The following is a 5475-nucleotide window of genomic DNA, read 5'->3' on the forward strand; positions in this document are numbered from 1 at the left end:
CAGCATTACTTTTTGTTACTTTGACATTCATGTTGCCCTTTTTATATTTTGGGGAGCTGTATTTCCTAAAATATTCTCCCTTAAGAAGTCTTATCAGGATTCTCCCAAGAAGCAGAACCAATAGGATTTACGTGCGCTACCCACGTCATCTCTCTCGATCTACAGCGTCTCTATGTTTATCCTTCATCACTATCTGTATATGTGGATCATGCCTCTCTCCTGCAGGCTGGAGACCCAGGAGACGTCATGCTGCAGCTTGAGTCCGAAGGTCAAGGTTGTCTGCCATCAGAATCCCCTTTCTCAGGGAGGTCAGTCTCATCTCTACTAAGACCTTCAACTGACTGCATGAAGTCAGTGACTTCATGTGACTGCTCATCACACTGGAAAGCCTCGTCTGCTTTATTCAAAGTCTAATGATCTAAATGTTAATCACATCTAGAACATACCTTCGCAGAGAAATCTAGAACGTTTGACTAAATAGGCCTAGCCAAGTTGGCACAAAATTAACCATCACAAGTGTCACTCATTTAAAAAAATATATATTTGGTTTTTAAAATATTCTTGAACAAAAGGATCCTGCATCTAGTCAAACATTTATTATTTTTTAAATTTATTTATGATAGTCACAGAGAGAGAGAGAGAGAGAGAGAGAGGCAGAGACACAGGCAGAGGGAGAAGCAGGCACCAGGAGCCCGACGTGGGATTCGATAAATAAATAAATAAATAAATAAATAAATAAATAAATAAATAAATATTTAAGAAAAAAGAAATCATGGTGAATTTTCATAGGTGTGAAAATGCCACAAGTAAGAAAATGTCTTTTCTTCTAAAAGATTTTATTTATTTGAGAGACAGCCAGAGCGAGCGAGCGAGCAAGAGAGAGCATGGGGAAGGGCATGGAGAAGGACAAGCAGACTCCCTGCTGAGGGCAGAGTCTGACCTCAATCCAAGACCCTGAGACCATGACCTGAGCTGAAACCAAGAGTCAGACAATCACCCAGGAGCCCTGGAAAATGCCTTTTTTATTTGAGATGCGACTGATGGTTTTCCAGGTGAAATGACGTGTTTAAGGTTTTCTTTGAAATTACTCCAGCAAAAAGAAAACTGAAGATCAGTAAAACAAGTATGGCAAAATGCTAATGATTGCCAAAGCTGGGTGACATATGTGAAGTCCACTGCTCTATTCTGTGTATGTGTAGATGCTTTCATCAATAAAAGTATACAATAAATAAACCTATTAAATATTAAGAATTTGCATGTTTACATATATAAATATAAATAAGCCTATTAAAACATTATGATTTTCCATATAAAAAAATCTTACATAACAATTTGAATTTGTGTTGGTAAAACTGTATTGCTGAAATTCTTCTCAGCATCCTCCAAGTGCACCTTATACTTTCTCAGTATCCAAGATAAAAGTCGTCTGCTTCCTCAGCTGTTACATTAATAAGCCAGCTGTTCCTTCTGCATTCCCATCTCTGCTCTAGGACCGAAGTCTCTACAGGGCAGAATTTCAGTGACGCACCCTAACACCTCTAACACTAATATTTGTTGAATGAATAATTGTTTTTCTTGCCAGAAAATACTGAGTCGTGAATAGTCATTTCATAAATTTGAACGACGCTTCCATTCAACAATGGAATGATGAGCCAGTGCAACTTTTCAGTAATTAATGCATGAGTACAGCATCAGTTTTGCATCTTTTCAGAATTTCTTTTTTATAGTCCATACATTTTACAAGCCTGATAATACAGTATGGTCGCACATTAAGATTACTGGCAGGTTACAAAAGATTCACATTAAGTCGTCGCAAAAGCATATTCATGAAACTCCGCAGAAAATATTCAAAAATGTCTTGCACTTTTCTCAAGTGCAACCTGACACGGGCACAGTTCGGTAGCGCGAGGCCGCCTGGGGGTCCGGCCGGGGGGGGGGGGCGGGTCCACTCCTTGGGACTCGCGTCCTCCAGAACACGGTGTTTTGTCAGGAAACCCAGGGCGTGGGTTACAGTCTGCAAAGCCCAAATCAACATCTGATGGAAACTGGCTTCTGAGCAACAGAAACGGTTTTTGAAGAACAGAATTCCTTACTGGTCGCTTCCGGGGCCCCGGAGCCCACGAAAATGGCTTTTAGTGACTTAGGGCGGGTCACGGGGTTAACGGCCTCCTCGGGCGAGGGCGCCGCGTAGATCCGTGAGAGGAAAGATAGTCTTCGAGCTGGGTTCTCCGCTTCCCAGGCAGGGCTGGAGGATTCGCAGGCCGGAAAGTGTCGACCTTGCAAGATAAAACGGTTATTCTACCGGCAAATCGGGTTTCCCCAGGAGCAGCAGAGGCGCTGCAGCCTGGAAGCGGCGGGCGGGAAACGCTTTTATATGGAGGGGGGTGGGCGGGGCTGTATGGAAGGAAAGCCCATTGGAGGGCGGCGGCGGCTTCTCACTGGCTGAGTGCGGCGGCGGCTTCTCATTGGCTGCCGGTGATGGTGGTGGCTTCTCACTGGCTGAGTGCGGCGGCGGCTTCTCATTGGCTGCCGGTGATGGTGGTGGCTTCTCACTGGCTGAGTGCGGCGGCGGCTTCTCATTGGCTGCCGGTGATGGTGGTGGCTTCTCATTGGCTGCAGGTGATGGCGGCGGCCCGCCCGGAAGTCTTGGCGCTTCCTGCCGCCCTGGGCCGGGTGAGGCCGGTTTCCGCTTGAGGCTGTCCCGACGGCAGTTCCCGCGAGGTCTCCTCGGCTCGGCTCGGCTCGGCTCGGCTCCGGCTCCGGGGCAGCAGCAGGGGAGGCGCGGAGGCCCCGTGGAGCCCTGGCTTCCGGCCGGGCGGCGGAGCAGCTCGGGGCCTCGCCGCGGGGCGGGCAGGGGGAGCACGCGGCCTCCGCCTCGAGCTGTGCGGGCGGAGGCACCTGGGCCCCGAGCCCGTGGCGCGCCCGTCCCGCGGCCCCGTCTGCCTCCGGCCGGCCTCCCGGACCCCCCTGTGCCCGCCCGTGGCCGCCGCGGGAGCCCTCCCCGGCGCAGCGGCCCTCGGGGCCCCCCGGGGACGAGGACGGGGACGGGGACGGCGGCGCGGCTCCGGCACGTCCTGCCCCCGCGTGGCCCCGCGTGCCCGTGTGGCGGTGTCGGCCGCCGCCGCCTGCAGCTGGGACGAAGCCGCCCGTACCTCGACGCTCCTCGGCGGCCGCGGCTCCCCGTGGGTCGGGCCGTGGCTGCTGCGTCGTGTTCCGCGTCCCTGTCGGGCGGCCCGTGTCCTCGCCGCGAAGCACGGGCCTGGGCCTGGGGCGGGGGCGGGGGCGGGCGCGTCGCCGGGATCAGCGCCCTCAGGACCCCGAGCGCCCGGCGAGGCCCGCGCCTGCAGCCCCGGGAGTGGGGCCGGAGCCGGAGCCGGAGCCGGAGCCGCGCGCCCCTGGAGTCGGGCGGTCGGGGGAAGCCCTGGCCTCGGCCTCGGGGGCGCAGGGGTGAGGCCCCGCCGTGCAGCCCGCCCCGCCCCGCGGCTCCCTGCGCCCCACCCGGCCGAGGGCGGCGCTTGTCCCCGTGGCCGCGCCGCCGCCGCCGGAGCCTCCCCCGGGGCTGGAGGCCGCGTGCCCAGCGCCGACCACGCCGGGCCGCCTGCGGGGGGCCGGGGCCAGCCCGAGCCGCCGGAAGGGCCCCGCCCCCGCCCCCGCCCCCGCCCCCGCGTGCGCCTGCCCAGGGCCTGACCGGTCGCCGCAGACCTGGGGCCGAGGCCGGACACGGATCCCTGAGAGGCCCCGTCGGCCGCCCCGGCCCCCGCGGTGTCCCCGAGCTGCCCGGCCTCTCCCAGCGCCCGGGGCGTGCCCGGCCCGTCCTCCCGCCCCGCCCTCGGGACCCTCCCGGGAGCCCGGAGTTCTCCGGAGGACACGCGGCCGCTCGCCCAGACCCGGTGCGCGCTGGTCGCCGCGGGTGCCCCCCCCGTGCCCGGCAGCCCGACCCCACGCGGGCCCCTGGACGTTCCCTCCGCCCTCGTCCTGCGGGCCGCGGTGTCCCTCGGTCGGCGCAGGCTCCGCTCGCCGCGGGTGCCTGGGGCCCGTGTGCCGGCGTCGCGGAGCCCCTGCCTGCTGGGAGCGCGGCTCTGGTGCCCGCAGGGGTCGAGAGCGAGGGCAGCCGCGGGGGGCTCGGCGGCTCCTGCGGCGGCTTCGTTCCAGCGACGAGGACGCAGCCCGCGGCGCAGACGCCGCCTTGGGGAGCGACGAGTCGGGGTCCCCCGTGGGTGCCGTGGGGGGCGCGAGCGGCCGCGTCTGGGTCCCGCCGGCTTGCTGCGGAGGCGCCTCCACCCCGGGGCGCCGCGCTCTGGGCCCTCGTGCCCGCGGCCGCCGAGTGCTCCGCCGCCCCGTCCCGCTGCGGCCCGCGCAGGCCCCGCCCAGTCCTGTGCTCTGCCGGCGGCGGCCCGTGTCCGTCCTGACGCCCGCCCGCGAGGGCCGCCCTGGGGACCCCGGGCCCGAGGCCGCCCTGGTGGATGAGGCCTCTTGGGATACGAGCAAGATTCAGCCTCTGCAGAGGGCGTGAGTGGTTTTTCTGTTGAAACACGGAGCCCCTGCTGAGCGCGTGCCCCGAGACGCCCCGCCCTTTGCTCCGCGTGCGCGGCGGGCGCTGCTGGGGCCTGCGGTCGCGCGCGCCGCTCCGTGCTGGCTGCGTGTTTCCAGAAGGGTGAGCCGCCGTTCGCATTTGATTGCCTTTTCTTGGTCCCACACGGTTCTCCTTGTCCTTACTCCCACCCCGGGATTGTGTTTATTTCCTAGACAAAGGCACTTGTATCTTTGTTTCTCTGGTTCCCGCCAAGGTTAGGAGCCCTGCCTTCCCTGCCCAGAGCACGTGGTCAAGAGTTTTTTCCCCTGGCGAAACGCCTTTTGGAGTTGTTGTTTTCTTTCTTTCTTTCTTTCTTTCTTTCTTTCTTTCTTTCTTTCTTTCTTTTTTTTGATCTGAAGCATTAAAAATGTAGTTATTTCAGCTTGAGAGTGGGGAGAGATCACAGATTGACTTTTAAGTTACTCTGAGAAAAGTGATGATTTGTCTCAATAGTTAGATAAGCCCTTACCATACAAATAAAGATGCGGTGATCTTTCATGCCACCCCTTCTTTCCTAAAGAGGAGACCCAGCCTCTTCTGTGGCCACTCACCCAGTGGTGATGCATGTTCCTCCTGAACTGTCTGTGGAAGTTTTGTACTTCTGGTTTGGCAGGTAAAGATCTGTTACATTTGAGCCACCCAGAACCTGGATTCCTTGCTAAGGTACCAGCAATATATCTTACTTACTTACTTATTTATTTAAATATTTAATTTATTTATTCATGAGAAAGAGAGAGAGAGGCAGAGACACAGGCAGAGGGAGAAGCAGGCTCCATGCAGGGAGCTCGATGTGGGACTCGATCCCGGGTCTCCAGGATCAGGCCCTGGGCTGAAGGCGGCGCTAAACCGCTGAGCCCACCCAGGCTGCCCAACATATCGTATTTAGATAGAAAATTTCAGAG

General features: G+C 58.1%; 1 long non-coding RNA gene across 1 annotated transcript; it reads right to left on the bottom strand.

Annotated features, from left to right (window-relative positions):
• Positions 1–819: 819 nt before the first annotated feature.
• On the bottom strand, positions 820–2691 carry LOC144293111 (uncharacterized). The gene is made up of 2 exons (XR_013360611.1): positions 2440–2691; positions 820–2276 (listed from the first exon to the last, which is right to left on the bottom strand). It is a non-coding gene; the product is annotated as an uncharacterized LOC144293111 (long non-coding RNA).
• Between the last annotated feature and the right edge of the window lie 2784 nt (positions 2692–5475).

The sequence above is a fragment of the Canis aureus genome, chromosome 21 (assembly GCF_053574225.1).
Source record: "Canis aureus isolate CA01 chromosome 21, VMU_Caureus_v.1.0, whole genome shotgun sequence".
In the NCBI taxonomy this organism is placed as follows: Eukaryota; Metazoa; Chordata; class Mammalia; order Carnivora; family Canidae; genus Canis; species Canis aureus.